This window comes from Phyllostomus hastatus, unplaced genomic scaffold (genome assembly GCF_019186645.2).
Source record: "Phyllostomus hastatus isolate PE091 unplaced genomic scaffold, TTU_PhHast_1.1 phas_contig_29, whole genome shotgun sequence".
Classification (NCBI taxonomy): domain Eukaryota; kingdom Metazoa; phylum Chordata; class Mammalia; order Chiroptera; family Phyllostomidae; genus Phyllostomus; species Phyllostomus hastatus.
Genome location: NW_025333835.1, coordinates 45046790 through 45066304, shown reverse-complemented (window position 1 = coordinate 45066304; position 19515 = coordinate 45046790). Strand labels below are relative to the sequence as shown.

Here is a 19515-nt window from a genome sequence, read left to right as displayed (position 1 = left end):
ACCTTGAAACAGGCTTTGGCAGAAAATTATTTCAGCTGTTGTGAAATACTGCACTTTTTCTTTTTTTTAACTTGACTCCCTGGGCAAAGCCAGAGGGACTGCCAGCTGTGGAAGGAGACCTGACCTTCCCCGGAGGAACGTGGGAAGGTCCTGTTCTTCCTCCTCTCCCTCCGCGGAGACCGGGAGGCCCGGCCGAAGGGAGCAGGGAGCGGCGCGCGGACAGAAATCAGGGGGCGTTGCGTAGGGAGCCACTTCGTGGCGCCCGGTGGTCCGCGCAGGAGGGGGAGGTCCATCTCTGGCCATGCTTCTCCCCGAAGCCCACCCTTCCCTGGCGCCCATTTCTTTGAAGGCCGGAACGTCAAGGTTAACACGCAGGACAGTGGGAAACCAGGAGACGGGTGCCCGTGCTGTGAAGCGTGAGTGTATGTACCGCTAACCTGCGCGCTCTCCTCCGCAACTGGCTTTGCCAGGTGTGGCATGGGTTCCAAAAACCCCGAGAGGTCTCATAAACCCGAGGTCTGGGTGTGAGCTGACCTGAGACAACACGGCACACCTCGAATCATTTCCTTACAGTTCCGGAAAGTGCCACGTGGGTAGAGGAAGGGGGCTCAGGAGTGTGGGGAGGGGGGCAGCGGCTGTGGGCGCCTGGAAGGGTGGGGGACACTTCTGGAGGAAAAGCTTTTGAGCTATGCCCCCTCCCGGCAGGGTCATGCAGATTCCTTAGAAGGAAAGGTTGGGACATGCATTCGAGGCCATGGGAGCCGCATGGGCTGAAGCTCCGAAGCGGGAAAGCCCTGGCGTCCGAGCGGAGATCACGGGGAAGCAGCCGGTGTGGTTGGGGGACTGGGGACAAGCAGCGGACAGGGCCGGGGGAGGCGTGGTTCACGCGGCGGGGCACTGTGCAGCCTGGGGCACGCGCACGTTCTGCAGGGTGGGCAAACGTAGGTTTACAGTCGCTCCTGCGGGGAGAGGTTTGCAGGTGATGGTTTTTACAAGGGCTCCATTAACTCAGCAGATCGCGACAACGGCACATGACCTTGTGAGTTCCATTGTGGCGTTCCTCTGAGTTAAAAAAAAAAAGCTGCTTAGTAATCATCAGCTGCATTCGTGTTTCCTGTAGGAACGACTGTGAACCTACCTTTGCCCCCCCTGGGTTCTGTGGTGCATGGTGCAGGGTGGCCCCGGTTGGTGCTGCTCACCCTCCCACTGACGGAGCAACTATCGGGACCTCAGATGCGGGCTCTCATATGTCACGGTTCTTCCTTGGGTTTTCATTTCCATCCCTGTTCGTAAAAAAAAGGGGAAAAAACTGTGCTTTTTGTATCTCATAAGAAAATGGTGCTAGTGCTTATTCATCGTGGCATAGCAATTTTAACTAATTTAATATCTACAATGGCCTTGCATATCTTCCAGAAACCGGAATATTAGTTCAAGGAGGTAGGGAGGGATCTGAAGCACATTACATTATCAATGCATGTATTGATTTAGGTTATGAATACGGCTGTGTCTTCTTGTTTAACTTTTCAAAGGCCTGGCTTAGAAGGAGCGACATGAATCAACTCTCATGGATGGGATAGAAGGCTTTTCCGATCCCCGCTCCGAGTGGCTGCAGCATCCGCCTCTGTCTGCGTGGTCATTCTTGAGCGCGCCTGAGTTCGCATTTGAAGGCGGTCAGCATTTCTATGAGTAGACCCAGCGCTTCAAGTTTTATTTGAAGAAAACATGCCTTTCCAAAAGCGAAAAAAAAATGTAACTTCTGGTTCACTGGTTGGGTCGGGAAAATAGGAGACACATGTGCTAACACACTTCCAGCGGCTGAGCGTCCCGGCCGAACTTGGCGGAGGGGAGTCAGTGGCAGAGCCGGCTCCTCGCACGGGTGAGACACGTGTCATCGGTTGCGTTGTTCTGTAGACTCGTGCCACCAAGGCTTGGGGCTGCTTGTTTGCACGTCGTGTACGTTAGGAAGGACCGTCAGCCGTCCTTGTCATCGGTCCTTCTCAGGCTCGGGAGGTGATGCGGGAAAGACCCGAGATCCAAGGTGCGCAGTGACACAGCACTAGTGAGTGAGGTCAGCTTCGAAGGGAGACGGAGCATTTGTTAGGCAGGTGTACCCACGCTCCTCTCAACGTTGTCATTCACGTGGTGCATTAATAGTATCTGCCCAGCACCTGCTTTATCCAGAACTTTCTTTTGCTCATGGGCCATAGTGAAATAATAAAAAAAAGGGAGAGAGGGAACATGGTCTCTATTTTATAATTCAATAAAAAGTTAAAGTGATGCATAAAATAGGTAACTTTCATGATACTTAAAACAACAAAATTTACAAAAATAGTGCAAAGTCATGCTCTGCAAACTGAGTTTGTAGATGCTGAAAGAATGGTGAAAGAAACACATGCCTATTGGCAAGGACCCCTTGCAGAAGGCCCGTGAGGAGAGACGGAGTTGGTGTGGCCGTGGCAAGAGAGTGGGGATAGAACCGAGAGGTGTGGACCGATGCTCGTGGTCCAGAGAGCAGCCGGACCCCCCGGCACTGCCTGCGGCACCCCCAGCTGTGTGGCGTCCGCACCCTGGGTGCCACCAGGGGCCAGGATGATAAAGGACACAAGGCCGGCCTCAAAAGCTTGACTCCTGGGTCTCAAGCAGCAACGGGAATTGGTATCGGAGAAGGACACCAGCTCGGGTGCCCCAACAGGACAGACCTGGGTTAGATTCCGCCACCCGCGACCTGCACTTGTGTTTGGTGCTCCGCAGGGCGTGACGGCAAGCCGACCGACTAGACGAAGGCGGGAGTGTGGGCAGGGGGGTGCGGAATGCTCTGCAGAATGGGCGGCCGTCGAGATGAATTTTTACGAGTACTTGGGAGTCCACCAAAGGACGGGGAGGAGGGCAGCGTGCTCTGGCCAGGGTCCGCGGCGGCACACGCGAAGACGTTGAACATGGAGCCACAGCGAACTGGAAGCAGAGAGTTTCGGATTACCGGCCCCGAATCAGGTCGTCTAAAGGACGTAAAACATGGACAGATGCAGTGAGGTGGTGGCTTCTGTTGACGTGGTTCACGTGAACTTTTAATTAATAAAATAAGCATTTATGCATGTTACATCATAATGAAGTGTTCCACTGGGTTAGCAAATGCTTCATTCTAAATACCCGACTTTTCTAAAAAACAGATATCTAGAGCAACACACTTATGATACATTTTTTAAAAGTCTTCCCAGAAATAACATTCTGTATTATACTTACTTTTAGTGGATACTTACTCAGTTTTTACTTGTTTACGTTCACCAGTAATCTATGGTGTTTTGAAAATATCCCATCAGCAAAGTTAGCCATTTTCCTAGGAGATCAGAAGGCAGTTATGTGTTTGGGTTCACAATTTCAATTCTGCTAACGAGGAACTGCACACTTGGGAGCTCACTGCAACTGGCTAAGACGGAACTAAGAACTATTTTTACCTAAGGGGGAATAAAAAGACCTTCCAGTAGCATTCTAATAAATCTGGCTGAACAAATGGGCCACGTCCCATGGAAGTTTTACTGTTCATCATCACCAATTTTGTTGTCACTTGGGTCTGAATGAGAGGCTCCATGACACTCTTCTTCTGCCCCTGAGCCCAGGACAGGCACTCCCGTACTCCTCCAGCAGGGCTATTGTTTGTGTCGGTTTGCAGGCCAAGCCGTGCTGCCACAGGCCTGCTCAAAAAAACTCGCTTCACCATCTAAACCGGCTCGTGTGCCGGGGGCAAGCCCACATAGCAGAAGTGCAACGCACATCAGCCAGCACGCACGCCAGAGACATGGAAACGGACAGGTTTCCCTTCTTCTTCTTTTGACGATGCCATCTCTTGACCTTGGCCTGCACCCTGAGCCACGCCCAAAGGCTGACCTTGAGAATCTTGGGAAAAGAGAGGATAGGGGGCCGTGGAGGGGAGGGCAGGCACAGAGGGGAGGGGCAGGTAAGGCGCGGTGCAGTTTCTCAAGACAGGGATTTGGGGAGCACACGCCCCTGATGAGGGAGTTCCGACGCGAAAGGCTGCCTTCCCCAGCTAGGTGGCATCTAGAACCTACGATTGCCACTTGGGAGGAAGGAAAAAAGGAAAGACGGAGCCTGGGAGTTTCTGCTTCGGGCAGAATGAGTTGTTTCTCTTTAATACATGCGCAGACTTAAGACGGAACCTCAGCCTTTGTAGTCCAAAGCCAAGGAAACTCGAAGATAAACAGTAAAAGACATTGAACTTCGGTCGATTAGATGTTCTTGTAGCTTTTATGTATATTTTATAAGGCACAACATGGGCATTTCATGCAGTATGTCAAGCACAACTTTCTAAAGAGAAAGAATAACCTTTTGTTCTGATGGGAACTGCCTATTCAGTGCTGGATAAGTGCTGGGACCCTTTTTCCTCCCAGCCGTGGCATTACACGTCTTTCAGGGATTAAAAGGATCTCACCCATCTTCTCTCCTTTCACACAGAACTTGACGAGATCATCCACATGCATTTAGAGCCTGATGTGAGCACTGTCTCATCTGTGAGGTTGCTGTCCGCCTCCGGTGAGGCCGGGCCGCTGCCCTCCTCGGCCTCCTCGCCCGCCCCGGCGGGCTGCGCTCTCCGAGCCTGCGTGTTCTCCCGAAACTCAGGACACCTTTATAACTGAATGTTGCATTCCACGGCCTAGAAAAGCCCCCTGGATGGATGTAGTTTTTGGCAACTGAATAATGCAATGAGTAATGAAATGTCAGGCTGGAAGGGATGGGACAGTGCAGTAACATCACGGTTGAAATGTGCGGTTTCAGAGAACGTTCATTCCGTGATTTAACACTGAGATTGGAGGTGGGAGGGAGATCTCTCCCACCCGTGTTTTACGGACGAGGCCACGGAAACGCAGGCGGGGGGGCCGGCTGCCCCGGAGCGCAGCTCAGGAGGTCACTCGGCCCCTAAGGCCCGTGTGCTCCCTGGCGCAGCCTGCGGCCTCTGGGAGGTTCATGCGCAGAAGGTAGAGGCTGCGGAGATTCCGTCTAGGGCGTTCAGTTTTCTTCAGGGTGAAATAAGACGGCATTCTGTTTCCAGAAAGTTCAGATATTGATGCCATTTAATGAGTGCTCACATTCGTTCAGTGTCTTATTCTTTGTGAACGTGGAGGAAGAAGAGCAAACAGTGCGAGTCTGGTGTCACAGGAGATGTGAACGCGACCCTCCCCTCGGGACCTCCTCTCCCTCGGCCGGCGGTCGGCCTCGCCGCCCGGCCTGGGCTTGGTACACGTGGCTGTGCACCCGCCTCCCTCCGCGGCCTGCATGTATTCGGTCAGTGTCTCCTTGCCGGGCTGACCGCTCACGCCGTCCCTACGCCCCTGTCGTGCATTTGCCAGCCTCCCTTCCTCCGGCGCAGAAGCTCTTTCCCGGCTCCCAGTCCGTCGCCCGGACTCACCACCCTCTCGTGCCACTCCACACTCGCTAGGAGTTCAGAGAAGCAAAAAAAGAAGGAGGGGGACCCTCCCGGAAGGCGGGAGGGAGGGAGGGAGGGGCCGGACTCACTGTTACTTGGACTCTTCGATATGAAAACTGCCGAGACGGACGTTTATGTTAAGAAAACTTACTACACGTTGGAATCCAGCACTGCGTGGAGTGTACGTCCTGTGGTTCCCATCACATTAAAGTGCTTGTCTAAGCTCAGCATTAGGTCCCCAGAGAGCTCTGCTTCCTGGAGGATCGCAGACTGGAGTAGTGCGTGGTGAAGACCCCGGGAAGGGGCCATGTGACCGCCGTGAGGCCCTTGGTGGTCTTGCACACGCCAGAGCCCGGGAGGCTGGAGCACGCTCGCCACGGGCCACCAGCGGGCACGCTGTGGGAGGAAATCGGTACTCCTACAAGACGAGTCCTGTTTGGCCAGTACAAGTGGTTGAGCATTAGAAAAGAAACAGATGAAGGGTCCTTGATAGGGTCCGGGTTGAAGTCCTTCAAGAAAGGCGGTCCCCAGCTCCTCGGCGGGGAGGCACCGACCGACCGGAGTGGCCCCTGGCGCTGCCTGCTGCGGCGGGCCTTTGCTCTGGAAGGTTCTCGGTGTCCCGTCCCCAGTGTCCCTACTTCCATGCGGCACGAAAGCAGGCCTTCGTCCTGAGATAACCGTCAAGGGAGCGAGACAAGTATTTGGGGGCATGTTTCCTTTTTGTTTTATTTTGCACTCTAAGACTCAGAGTACCCTGATGGAACGGGCAATATCTTTTGTAGAAGTCTCGGTGTTGAGTAAAGCGGGTGATCTCCAGAGCCTCCACACCGAGGACTCCCCTCAGGTTGCCCCACTGTGCGGGCAGGAGACGGCCACAGGCGGCCAGGCCGCCCCTCGAGGAGTCCTGGAACGCAGGCGTGGCTCGGGCCCCCCGGACTCCACCCCTGCCCCTGGCATAACCAGCTTCCCAAATTTTTAAAGCACAGCTTTCTCTGTCCTTGCGTTTCTGGGTAAGAAATGGTGTTTGCACTAAAAAAAAATAAAGAAGTGCCGATAGGCGTGCTGACAGATGCGTTTTCGACGCTTTAGAAATACGTACCACACACTCTGTTGCTGAGTCTGTCCCTGGGAGTCGACAGCGACGGAGTCTCCTGCTCGGTTCTCTCCGTGAACCCAGGACGACTCATCTGTCTCTGCAGGACGGCTCTCCCTCTGAACGCTCTCGGTAGGGTGGGCTCTGCTGGGTCTCCCGAGGCTAGTGCGGCTGCACAGCGCCATGGGGCGTAGGGCCCCTGTCCCCCAACACCTGGTCTCTCTGTGCTGAGGACCAAGGCACCCCATGCCGGACCGGAATGATGGCCGTCCGCCCCTGACACTCTGGTAGAGGATGATCTCTTTGGTAAAACTGCCCGATGAAGAAGCGCCACGCTTGTTCTTTTACCGGCAATTGTTTAAAATCTTTGACCAGAAATGAAAAACGTGTGGCCGTGTGTCACCAAGAAGATTCACCTTTTCATGGGGGCCCCCAGGGGGAGCAGTGATGGGTTCCGTGCGAGCACAGAGGCTTAGCCGGAAATCCCAGCCCCTGACACCCGCCGGGCGTCAGTGCAGACAGGGTCCGCCCCCACGGCACGGTGGGGGGGACATGTGCCCCCTGCGGGCTGCATCAGAAGCTCCCTCACTGGTGCTCGTCCCCCACTCGGGTGACAGGACCTGCCTGCTGCGCTGCACCCCACCCTGCGCTTCCTCATGACAGGGTATTGTCATGGTCACTCGTGTGTCTCCACCACGCAGGGAGGGTCTGCGTCTGTCGCTTCTTTGTGCCCAGCACTCATCATGGCTGGTGACCCCAAGGAGATCCTTGCTGATAATAGGTAAGTACTTCCTGAGTCCGTGGCTATCCGCATCGGCGAATCGTGTAAAATCAATGTGGATGTAACGGGACCTTCCCTGCCGATTTGCGCTCCATTCCAAGGGGCGAATTTCACGTTCTTGGTTTGGAAGTCGTGCATCTGCTCCGCCAGCCCCTGTAGAGCACGCAGCGGGGACGCCCCACCTAACCCTCACTCTGCCGCCAGGCCGGCGCGCGAGAGCTCTCTTTAACCCACCGAACATCCTCTGTCCGTTCTTGGAGGGCTCAGTGACTGGCGCGCAGTAGGCGCTCATTGAAAGTCCAGGGCAGGGATGGGCAAACGAACCTGCCCGATGCCTGTCAATCTCACCGCCAAAGCTCGGGGCTCTCCGCGCTCCTCAGCGTAGCGGCGAGGTCTTCTCGGCTCCCCGGGCTGTCCTTCCCGGCTTCCTGAGCAGTCGTGGGCAGAGTGCTCCGTGTCTGACTGCCATGTCGGATCCTGAAGGCAGGTGCGAACTACCTTGACCCCGCTCACTCTTGTATTCTGTGCTGATCACGTGCAGGAGATCAGTCAATGGTTGCTGAATGAATGAAGTTTTTCATGTTTCCATTTTAGTCTTTGGAGAAGCGATCCTAAGAGTAAATTAGTAGTGCCCCGGGCGGTGTAGCTTGGTTGCTTGGAGCGTCATCCCGTAGCCAAAAGTTTGCAGGTTCCATACCTGGTTAGGGCACATCCCCAGCTGCGGGTCCCATCCCCCGTTCGGGGCACGTGCAGGAGGCAACTGGTCAGTGTTTCTCTCTCACATCGATGTCTCCCTGTCTCTCTGTCTCTCTCCCTCTAAAATCAATGAACGCATCCTCAGGGGAGGACTTTTTTAAAAAGTAAATGAGTAGCCATGGTAGAAAACACAAAATCAAAGACAAATATCGAAAATATTTGAGGGAACTCACCTGTGGTTAGGATCATGGTCTGTGGTGGAGGTGATATATTTTTATAAATAAAATGTATAAAATATAGGTAACAGTTGGGGTAGATCTTGAATAGACAGGTAGCATTTCAAGAGGCACAGGTAGATGTCCAGGAGGGCATTTATTTTACTTTAAAAAAAATAATAAAACTCAGTCTTCAAAGTCACTGAATTCTTTGACTTAGAGATGTGGGGTTTAAAAATCATAAAGAATTCTTATCTTTGTGTCTGCAGGGGAAATCAAATATTTTTAAGCTGTTTTTATCACATGGAACATTAATAAAATATTTTTAAGACTTTAAAGGGAGAGAGATTTCAGAATTTCATTACACAAAATTAATGTCGAGCCCTAAAACACATTGAAATATTTTGTGCCGGTAAGAGCCTTTAGCTGTTCTTTAGAACTAAAGGCCATCTAAGTCAATAAGATCTTTAAGAAAATCAATTCTACTTTTGGTAATAAATCGTATTTAAATACGATGTACGTAAGGTAGAAATCATCAGAACAGTGCCTAAGACATTCCCCCAGTCACGGGGAAGACAGCCGTGGCTCAGGAGCACAATCAGACACCTCGGAGTGGAAGGCTCGCAGCGGGAGCTGTGTCTGCAGGTAGCAGATTCCACAACTCATGACAGTCTGCAAACTCACCTTTCTTGGTGACGAAAGGAGAGGGTTGCATTAAAACGGCACCTCCAGAACTGTCATATGCACCAATCCCCGCAGAGCTTATGAAAATGCAGATTCTGATTGGGTGGGTCTAGGGGAGCGGGGGCGGGGACCCGAGACTCTGCATTTCCGGCAAGCTTCCAGGCGACTGCCGGAGCTGTGGTTGCCGACTCCACTCTGGGCAACAGAGACTGGAAATCTTTTGAGGCTTCCTGCTGCCCGGGGTCCTAGGTACGCTGTGCGCCCTGCAGGGGTGTCTCGCCCGCCACCCGTGGGCCACATGTGACCGAGGATGGCTGTGAATGCAGCCCACCACAAAATCGTAAACTTACTTAAACCTTTTTCATTTGCCCGTCGCTTTGCATTGTTAGCATTTGTGTATTTAACGTGGGGCCCAAGACAACTCTTCTTCCAGTGCGGCCCAGAGACGCCAAAAGGTTGGACACCCCTGGCGCTTCTAACGTGAAAACTTTATCGGACAGAACGATGGTTTAACTAAGATCGCTTCTGTAAGCCCTCGTCCTTGAAAGTGCGCAGTGCTGACCGTGGCTTTGTCGCGACGACTTAGAGGAATGCGGTCCCTGGGTCTCTGCGGTGCGAGGAATACTCTTGCCCTTCACTCCCCCCCCCACCCCCGCCCCGACAAGTATCAGAACGCAGCCGTAGGCAAACACCAGTGTCTCAGAACGTGCCTGGTTGGAGTTTAGACTCTTGGAGGACTTTGGCCGGCAGTTATTGCATCATCTGTCAATCAAAAGTACTAATAATGTATTGCGTCCTACTCTGGGCCAGAGTCTCTGTGTTACGGAGACAGCCCAGTGCAAGGCGGGTGTGCCTGGCCTGTGTGGTGCAGATAAGAGGGGAGTGTGGGGCCACCCAGCGAGGGAGTCAAGGTTGGAACCTGTGGCTCGCTGGCTCCCGTGGGTGGCCCTCTTTTCTACCCTACACCGCGGGAGGGTAAGACGGCATTCATCTAGGACACAAGGCCACTCCCAGGGATGTGCCCAGCGACCACTGCAGAAACACGTCTCGGAAGAACGGGGCAGGAGGAGGCCATGGGTGGGAGGAGGCCTGGAGAGACTTCCCTCCGGCAGGGGCCGCTGAGTGGGCTCTTGGGAAACGGGTGGGAGATGCAGAAGCAGAGAAGGGACGTCTTCGGCAGCGGGCACAGCAGGGGGGAAGCTCCCTCCTTCCAAACGGGAACCGTGCTGAGGCTTTTACAGGCGGCCGGGAGGGCGTCCGCCATGGCCAGCCTCTGATGCCGGACTGAAGAATGTGGGTTTCATCCTTCCGTCATTGGTGGGTGGGGCCCTCGGCGTTCGCAGAACCATGCTTGAGAACTGCAGCCCCCAGCCTTTTGGGCACCAGGGGCTGATTTCGTGGAAGGCAGTTTTCCCACGGATGGGGGCGGGGTGGGGGTGGACGGGGGTGGTGGAGCTCAGGCGGTACTGCCCCTGAAGCTCCCACTCGCCCACCCCACTGCTCACGTCCTGCCGTGCATGGCCCGGGGGTTGGGGACCCCTGCTTTAGAAGATCACTCTGGCTGCTAGATCCCAGAGAAGCTGCAGCGGGAGAGTCAGGAGACAGGAGTCTAGCTAGATGGCTGGCGTCCTCACCTGTAAAACCAGGGAAGAAGTCTCTACTGCCCAGGGCTGTTTTGACAACCAGAGGAGATGTGCATGCAAGGCTCTCAGCACGGTGCGTGTCCCGGAGTGTCAGCAAGTGCGTGTGCGCCGTTGTCACCGCAGGACCCTGGGCATGCGCGTGAGTGAGCCCCCAGCCCGCACTGGTTTCCGCTTCCCGGGACTGAAGTCGGCTGTTCCCCTGCGCGGCCGCCCAGGGCGGTGCCAGGCGTGCGGCAGGTCCCTGCGGTGCAGTGGCGTTCTCGGCGTCATCACCCTCCCTTCCACCTGCGTCCTCCTCCTCTCCAACCCGAACTGTCGTCGGGGCGGCGCAAGGACTTTCCTCTGGCTTGTTGGTGCTCGTGTGCACCCGCCCTGCCCCAGTTGTTGCAGGAGGAGCCTTCTGCTCCTGAGCACGGTTTCTGCTTGTAGGCACCAGCGCACAAGAAGGGTTACGATTCTGAGAGCAATTTAGAAATGAATGCACGAGTTCAGGTTTTTTAAGAAAAAGAGACTGGGGGTGGAAATGCCCTGCAGAAGAACGTGACCGGGAGTGACACTCGATATGGATCAGCCACTTTGAGTTTTCCTGGGTTCGTCCTGCTCTGGGCACAGAGCCTCGCCACCCCACGGTCAGGGGCCCATTGCACACCTCTAATCGGAGTGGGGTCCAGCCCGGAAGGGGGTGAGGGGGAGATGCACAGAGGGGCCCATGCTTCATCTCACTGAGTAGTCGGATCCCCTTGTGCAATGCACTTTGTTTTCTCATGTGCAGAGTGAACATGCCGTTCATTTTACCTCCCTCTCCTCCGGCACTCCCTCCTACCGACGAGTGTCACCCGCTCCCGTGCGCCAGGCACCGGGCCAAGTGCCGCACAGTAACGAGCAGGAACACATGTGGTCCCCACCTTCACAGATGGACATGAACCACATGTCCATCCCACCCCCCAACATCGTAACACAGGTATCCCGGCTGCCAGGGCCACGCACCTGGTGCTGCGGGGAGCTCTGGGAGACAGGGGCAGGGAGGCATCCTTCCGCAAGGAGAGCTGAGCAGTGGCTGGTCACGCCGCTCTGCGGGTAGTGGGTGTCGTCACCCAGGGAGAGGGACCTGCCTGTCTCACGGCCTCGGAAAGGGGCCCGTGTCTCTGGGACCCAGAGAGCCAGGAGGAGGCCGTGATTGCGGAGACGGCCAGAGGACGCTGGGGCACAACCAGACGGGGCTGTGGGCCCTTCGAAAGGATTGTCGTAAAGGCTTGTTTTCATCCTTAAAAATGAGAAAACGCTGAACAAACAAACGGAAGGTAATTTCATTAGCATCCTGAGTAGTGTCCTTTTGAATTATACTAAGAGAATGGTACCAGATGTCCTTGTGTAGCTTAAAAGGAGCACTTATTCTTCTCAAGGAGTCAGAGGGCAAAGTCTGGCTGTGCCCTGGGTCATAAAATACTCCCTGAAGAAAAGTCTAGGCATCTGCCTCTTCGACGTAGAGTCCTAACCCGGTGGCCGGGAGAGGACCTTCCCTCCTCGGGAACTTTCTGCGACGTGTCTGACATGAGTGACGCACTGGAATTGAGCTGCTGGGTGCAAGGACCCCCCAGCTGCTGAAGCCACCTGCTCCTTCTTTGCACTTGGAATGTGCTCGAAAACTCCCACTCCCGTTTTGGGTCAGAACCTGTCAGGTGAGGATGGGGTCAGGGAGGGGTCTCCTCACCTTGCAATGTGCCGGCTGCTTCGTGCACAAAATCCGATGGGAGGTCACAGAGTTCCATGAGGCCTGAGCTCCGTGTTACAGGCGACGAAACTGAGGTGCAGAAAATGACACGTTTTTCCTTGTCCAAGTGCCCGTAGTTCATAAGTAGCAGGGCCAGACTTCAAATAAAAGTTGAATTGACCCGACTCCAAACCCACCAATGTTCTAGAACTGTACTTTAGAGACACTTAAAAATACTTTTAGAATTACAGTATCTTTCGAAAATCTGACGAAATCGAAGAAACCTATGCCCTAGAGGAGCGAAAACACGCACCAAATTTTGCAACCAGTCCAGAGTCCGGGCGGCCGGCAGCTCGCAAGTGAGCACGCCCGTGCCTGTAAGGTCGCTGGTCAGAACACCACCGTCCTCAGGACAGGTGAGTCTGCCCTATCCATCGATGCCTTCCCAGCCCCAGGAACATTGCCCAGCATCGAACAGGAGTGAAAAAAAAAAATCGTCATTGGATAAACGCGAGTCAAATGCCGGGCGGCTCACGTGACTGCCTGGGGCGGGGAGGGGGGGTGGGGGGGATGACAGTGTGGTGTGGAGGGCCTGGCTCCGGACCCAGTTCACGGGAACGACGGAATGACTTCCCAGCTCTGGCCGCAGGGCACTCGGGGACCCCTTGAGGGACCCGCTAGGTCCGGATTTATGTGCTGCTGGTTTTCTTTTGCTTTGTAACTTTAAAGTCACTTTCTCTTCCTCAACCCTCAGAATAGGGTCATGTCTTTAATGGTTTCTTTTTAAGTTGGAATTTGAAGCACAGTAGTAAAAATAGAATGTCTGAGTAAATGTTCAGGAAGTATTTGGATAAAGAAAGTATATAGACCACTCTCTGTCCACATACGTCTTGGTGTCGCGGCTTTATTATTTCAACGGATTTCACTCTTTATTGGGAGGCTAGAATATGCTTTAATATGTGTATCTGTATTTCTAACATGAAAGCAAATATTGGGTCTTAAAAAATCACCATAAAGATACATTATCTCTCTAGGCTTGAAAATCAGGAAGAGCTGAAAAGATAGCTTTCTAGACCCGGGGACTTCGTTTCTGCGGGTACAGCCGCACGCGGGAGGCGGTGCCAAACCCCTTCCAACCGGCTGTTCTGTTTGGTTAGATTCTGACGCAGCTGACACCGTGGGGAGCGTCACGTCCACCTGGTCTGCTTATGCGTGTGGCCGATGTATCTGTGGTTATATGTGTACCGTGTGGATGAGGAAAGGGGGCTCGGAGAGACAGTAGCTTAGACAGAATGTGGTGGGCGGGCTGTGACTTGGTGCCCACCACAGGAGAGTGCTCTTCGGGGTGGGTGGGTGGGGTGGGAGTGGACACGGACACTCAGGCTGGATGGTCAGGCAGTCTGGGCGGAGGGCTGGCCCCTCCCCGCACTGGAGGCAGGGATGCGGGAAGGGAAGGGTGCGAGGGCCCTGTGGAGAGGGAAGGCAGGAGACTTCTGTGGTCTCCTCCCTTCTCTCTCTGCCCTACTGTGAACACGGGGGGTTGGCCTGACTCTGTGCCGGGACGGCAATGCCATCCTGGAGGGCACCTGTCACTTCCGTGCAGGTCTCTCCCTCCCCATCATCCCCCATCGGTGAGACGAGAGGCGGTTGGAAGCGAGCCGAGGGGGAGGCTCCTCCTTCCACCTTCCGACGGCAGCCGGGGGGCAAGGCTCGATCCCGAGTTCCCTAAGCCACGTGGTCAGTCAGGCGACGGAACAGGTGCAAGACGGAAGTGAGAAGACACCACTCCCGCATCTACCAGCCTAAAAACGGCAATAATTACCTTTGGGGTATGTTGCCTCCAATGACTTTGTTATACGACACTTTTAACATTTTGATAAAATCATAGCGGTAGCACATGCCACACACCATGGTGTGCCCTTTCGTCTGCAACAATCCACTGACGAAAAGACGGCGTTTTCTAAGGTCATCCAGGCTGAGAAACAGGCCGAGGCCAAGGCCAGCCCTGGAGGGCCCGAGTCAGGGAGTGAAAGAGGGTATTTTAAGTTCAGGAAGGACTCAGAGGCGGCTTTGGCGTGCGTGGTCCCTCTGCGCAGCAAGCGCCTTTCTGGTGCTCGCTAAGTAGGGCCCTGTGATTGATTAGCACTGAGTCACCCTGGTGGGGCCGCCCGGGAAGGGGGCCCCGCCCAGCCGTCTGTGCCGCGTTCGGTCTGTTGGGACAGGTCTGTGTCATCAGATACAGCGCGATTATGATGGCGCTCCTGGAGGTGGGCCAGAGGGCACTGCGTACTTTGATAAAAATCAGGCTCTGGAGAAATAATAACACGAGAAGTCTCAAGACACTCTCCCCATGTTTGTACCCACCCGTGTAGGTACGGGACAGAAAAGAGCTCCTCCAGAAAGGACTCCCCACAGAAAGGCTGTTCAGACGGGCCGAATAGCCCGTCCAGGGTAAGGAACTTCCAGGGGACGCTGCCATGGGGACAGGGTTAGAAACCTGCTTCGGACGGGGGATCAGACACAGGATGGAGGGTCTCAGGGAGCCAGAGCGCCTCGAGATGCGTGGCAGGAGGATGTCACGCCGTGCTGGGGCTGGCTGTGCTCCCTGCAGGGCAGACTCTGCTCCCTTGCATCCAGGCCGAGAACTCCTGAACTCAGTTTGCCCTCTGGGTCCTCCGCCATTCCTCAGCCCAGCCCTCCTTCTGAAGGATCACCTGCAGGGAAGAGCAGTAACCGGCAGGTACCTCCGCATGTCAGCGCTTCGGTGGCGAAGAGAGAGAAGGACTGCAGAGGCGCACAGGGGCAGGGGTGTCCTCCTGGGTTGTCTCACGACCCTGGATGCCTCTCCAACATGGTGATTTGAAATCTGAAGTCATCATGTTCGTTACAGGCGGAGGCACAGCGTAGGGAAGCGTCTGTGTGTGTTTTTCTTCCCGGACATACTGCCCTCCCTCCCTCTCATCAGCCCGCCTCCCTCCACACTCAGTGCACATGCGTCCTCATGCAGAATGCGTCTGCCCTGGTCCTGCCGTCTCCCGGGCGCCCTGTGCACCCTCTGTCACAGGGTCTGTTGTGCAATCCTTGCCCTAGAACTGTCCCCCACTCTTCCCATGATCACTCACACTGTGGAGAAGAGGGACACCCTTGTCCCGCACCTGTGCCTGGTGTGTCCCCGGCGTGTCCCCATGTGTTCCCTGGCATGGAGTACGTACTAGAAATATTTGACTATGAGAGGGTGGAAGGAAGAATCTGTGGCATGAGTTAGTCCGTGGCTTTGTCTCTGTTGCTGACGAACAAGATGCCAGCATAAACCGTGTTTTCATTACACCAGAACCCTTTGGCTAGATCCTTTCTTCAAGCCCAAAGAAACCCTGGAATTTGTCCTCCCTGTCACCCCAAAGTTCCATTGGTAGTGATAGCTAGGGGCTAGAGAGCTATTTTGCTACCTCTTCAAGTTCTTCCCAAAGCCTTCTCTTTGTGGGATGTGCCCCACGCCGGCGCTCCGCCCTGCTCCGCTCCCGTCCTGTGCAGTGCAGGTGGGTGGATGTACGTGGGAACTGAGGAAGGGAAAAACTCCATCCGATTCTTAGTGCACTGCGCTGAGCTTATCTAAGGAGGCGTGTGTGGCTTTAATAGATAAGGAGTGCACTGGCATTACTAAGGCCACATCCTGATTCCTCCCCACTTTGTGGGCGTGGCTATTTCCAAACCTGACTCAGTGCACAACCGCTGCCTGACACCAGGTGGGAAGCAGTCGCACAAAGCAATGCAGGCTGGGCCCCGGGCAGCGGGGCGGCTGAGCGTCTTAATAACGGCGTGCCTTTCGTTGGGTGGTCTCAGGCATTCCACAGCAGATAATGCGCAGAGTCAATAAAGGGCTTTCCGAAGGGGTCATCGTAAGCTTTCTTTCACGAGCAAGCTTCCCTTTTGTATTCACATTATGATATGAGTTAATATTAAGAAAATATACTCATTGTTGTACAAGATGGGGAAGGAGGTTATCATTCTAAGCTGATGTGAGGATACATCTCTAAGTACAGACGAATGACACCTGAGACTGAAAGATCCCTTCTAGTAATCTAAGCAATCTGGTGTGTGTGGGGGGAGAGAAAGGAAAAGGGAAGGAAGGAAGGAAGGAAGGAAGGAAGGAAGGAAGGGAGGGAGGGAGGGAGGGAGGGAGGGAGGGAGAGAGGGAGAGAGGGAGAGAGAGGGAGGGAAGTAAGAAAGAGAAAGAGAAAGACCCAAAATGAGCTATTACCTTTATTTTCAATTAGGGCAAAAATGTATATGTTCTAGAAAATACCAGGCAGTAGATTAATTAAAATTCCCAGCAACATGATTCAAAGAATTCTTCAAGAACATGTATGGGCATGAAGCAGCAAAAGTGGGTCCGCACAGAACAACTGGCCCACAAGGAATGACTTCTTAATGGAAGGCACAGCTGGCAACCTCATGGAATTTGGGGCTGACTCAGAGCTAAGGAAGACAGCTTATTTCTGGAGGGTGCCTTTCAGCCTCTCTCTACGGAGCAAGTGTTGCTTATCCCTGCAGGCTCCTTAATTTCACAGGGGACCTTAAACGGCCTCTGTTCAATGGCCAGAGCACAGACTTTTTCCACTGACCAGTGAAGTGAAATACGTGCATGTAAGGTCTCGCCAGAGAATCACACCTTGACTTATCTGCTGTCTGGCCCTTACCCAGTCCCAGCTGCCGTAATCAGCAACAACATTTATGATCATTGCCTTAAAAATGTGCCTCCATTCTGCTAGACCTTCTCACTTGTATCCTTGGGGTAATTTAGATCATCATTTGTTCAATTGCTTCCTCGACCGGTTATGCAGCCAGTCACTACTGATGTCGTACTGCGTGCGAGGTTTGGGGTGGGCAGCAATGAGAGAATGGGGATTAAGTAGACGTGCTCTAGATATCTCAGTCCACTGGAGAAAAAGGCGGCAGCACACAGGTCAGTGAGAAAACCGATGAGTAATTACACAGGTGGAAAGGTGCGCTAGAGACGGCCCACGGGGTGCCGCTTTGCTTAAGGAAAGTAGGCGGGAATGGGCCTACTCGGGGTGCCTGAGGCTGAATTAGCGTAGCGGATGCCCGAACACTGCCCAGGAGCCGGGGATGGGAGGGACTCCACGAAGAGCTTCCAGGCCGAGGAGCAGCACCTGCAGGAAGGAGGCCCCGAGGTGGCTGAGGGGCGGAGGCTGGTGGATAAACGGGGCGTGGTGAGCAGGGGTAGACGTGCAGAACCTCGTGCATCAGGCGGTGAGTGTGCACTTTGTTCCAGGTGCGACGGGAAAGTGGAAACGTCTTCAGCAGGGAAGAGAGAGAGAGTGCAGTACCCAGTTCAGAGGATCACCAGGAATGGCATCCTCCACCCTGCATTTCGGGGAGGCCTCTCAGAAATGACTTTTCCTAAACAGTGCTTTATTGTCACACTCTTGTTGTCCCTGAAGGGTACAGTTCCAACACAAAGCAAGACGTGAACTGGGGTTTGCTATCGTACGCAGTATCACTGAGGATTCTGATTCTTTGTGAGGACCCGGGAAAAAACTCCCTCCCATCCCCATACCTGGCGGTCTGTGCTTATCCCGAGTCACCACGCTGCTTGTCTTACGGGGACAGGGAATTGTTTGCTCGGTCGTGTTTCCCTTTTGCTCTGTCATGTAGGAGTCCGAAGCCACATTTTCAGCCACCTCCCCCCGAGGTGCAGCATTGTTCGTGTGGCTTGTGTACCGATAAGCCGATTACAGCTGGGGGTTTCCTACCCTGCTTTACCTTCCTCCAGACTCGCTCAACCATTTATTTTACACTCTTACAAGGCAGTTATTTTTATCAGCTGCATTACAGAACAGGGCAGAATTAAATAGCTGGAGGAGAACATCAGGAATTGAAACTATCTCAATAATTCCAGTTAAGTTTGAAAGACCCGTTTTTAAGTTTGAAAGGCCACCTCCTAAAGCACAGGATGGAGGGCACCCCTTTCGTGGTGGAGCGCGGGAGGGTGCCTGAACACCACGTGGCTCAGGCACCGCAGTTGACTGGGAAATGGTGGAGTTCCTTTTCGGCGACCTCCCTGGCAGACTGGCGCTGGGGGCGGGGCAGGCCACGCTGATTCCTTCGCGTCTCCCTTGTTCCCTGCGCTGCACGCAGGCATCCGGACAATGCTGAGTCAGTGACTGGGTAAACAGGTTGTCCCGCAACCTCAGCCTGGACGCGGGCACCGTGCACACACTGCATCGGACGCCGCCGCCGCCACACTTCGCCCTGCCCACAGCCCCACGTCCAGGGTTGGAGCCGTGCTTTTAAAGAGATACAGACGTACTGGGGCAGTTCCGAGAGACGGCAGCTGGCCTGCTGAACAGGTAGTTGTGTGGTGTGCGGTTTGACGGAAAGGAACGTCTAACCCTACCACCACCCACAGACTCGTATAGGGATGTGCTGGCTTTCTGCAAGCACGTGAAGGACAGGCCCAGGGAAGAGGAAGTAGGTTTTCCCTGTCTGATTCCAACTGGCAGGCTCAGAGCCAGCTGATGGAAGTCCTAAGGAGTAACTTTCTTGAACGACTTGTGGTCTTCAGTAAAATACATATGTGGGTAGAGTATTGATTGTTCGAGCTGGCGCCGGCTTGTGCATTAGATGAGGGTCTGGATTAGAAGGTAAACCCAAGGTGTAAAAACTTTATGCCCATAGAAGCTGCAGTAAACAGACGGATTCCATGTGAGCATGTAACACACTGACCTGATTAATCTGCCATATGACGACTAGTCACGGGTATTACTGTGCCTGTTAATACTAAGGTTTCTGCACCAGCCATTCAAGAATCTCTGAAGGCACTGGGTTTTGACAGGGCGGGAGGTTAGGACATCACACCATTCCAGAGGTTCGGAGCCACCTGGAAACGTGGAAGAACTCTGGGCGGCTGGAATGGGTGGGTGTAGCACTGGGCCCGGGGCCGGTCAGCCCAGCCCGCTGGCAGAGGGCTGGGTCCGCAGGGGTTGGCGGCCTGTCCAGGTGAAATGCACCAAAGGCAGCCTAAGCGTAGGGAGGGCTGGGAGACAAAACAAGGGAAATCGGCTGCCACCCAGAAGTCTTTGCAGCAGGACTGGGCTCCGCTTGGGAGGTGCGCCTGAGGCGGGGAAGCCGCGTCAGAAGAGCATGCGCCCTGACGCCCTTCACAGAGGTACCCCGTCCTGGCTGCGGAGGTCAGTGTCACCGGGCTGCCCGCACTGGTCACCGGGTGCGTGGT

At 54.4% G+C, this 19515-nt stretch overlaps 1 protein-coding gene across 2 annotated transcripts in view; it reads left to right on the top strand.

Annotated features, from left to right (window-relative positions):
- The window catches only part of STARD13 (StAR related lipid transfer domain containing 13), a 190654-nt gene that overhangs the window by 26310 nt on the left and 144829 nt on the right, over nt 1-19515 (top strand). The window lies entirely within an intron of this gene.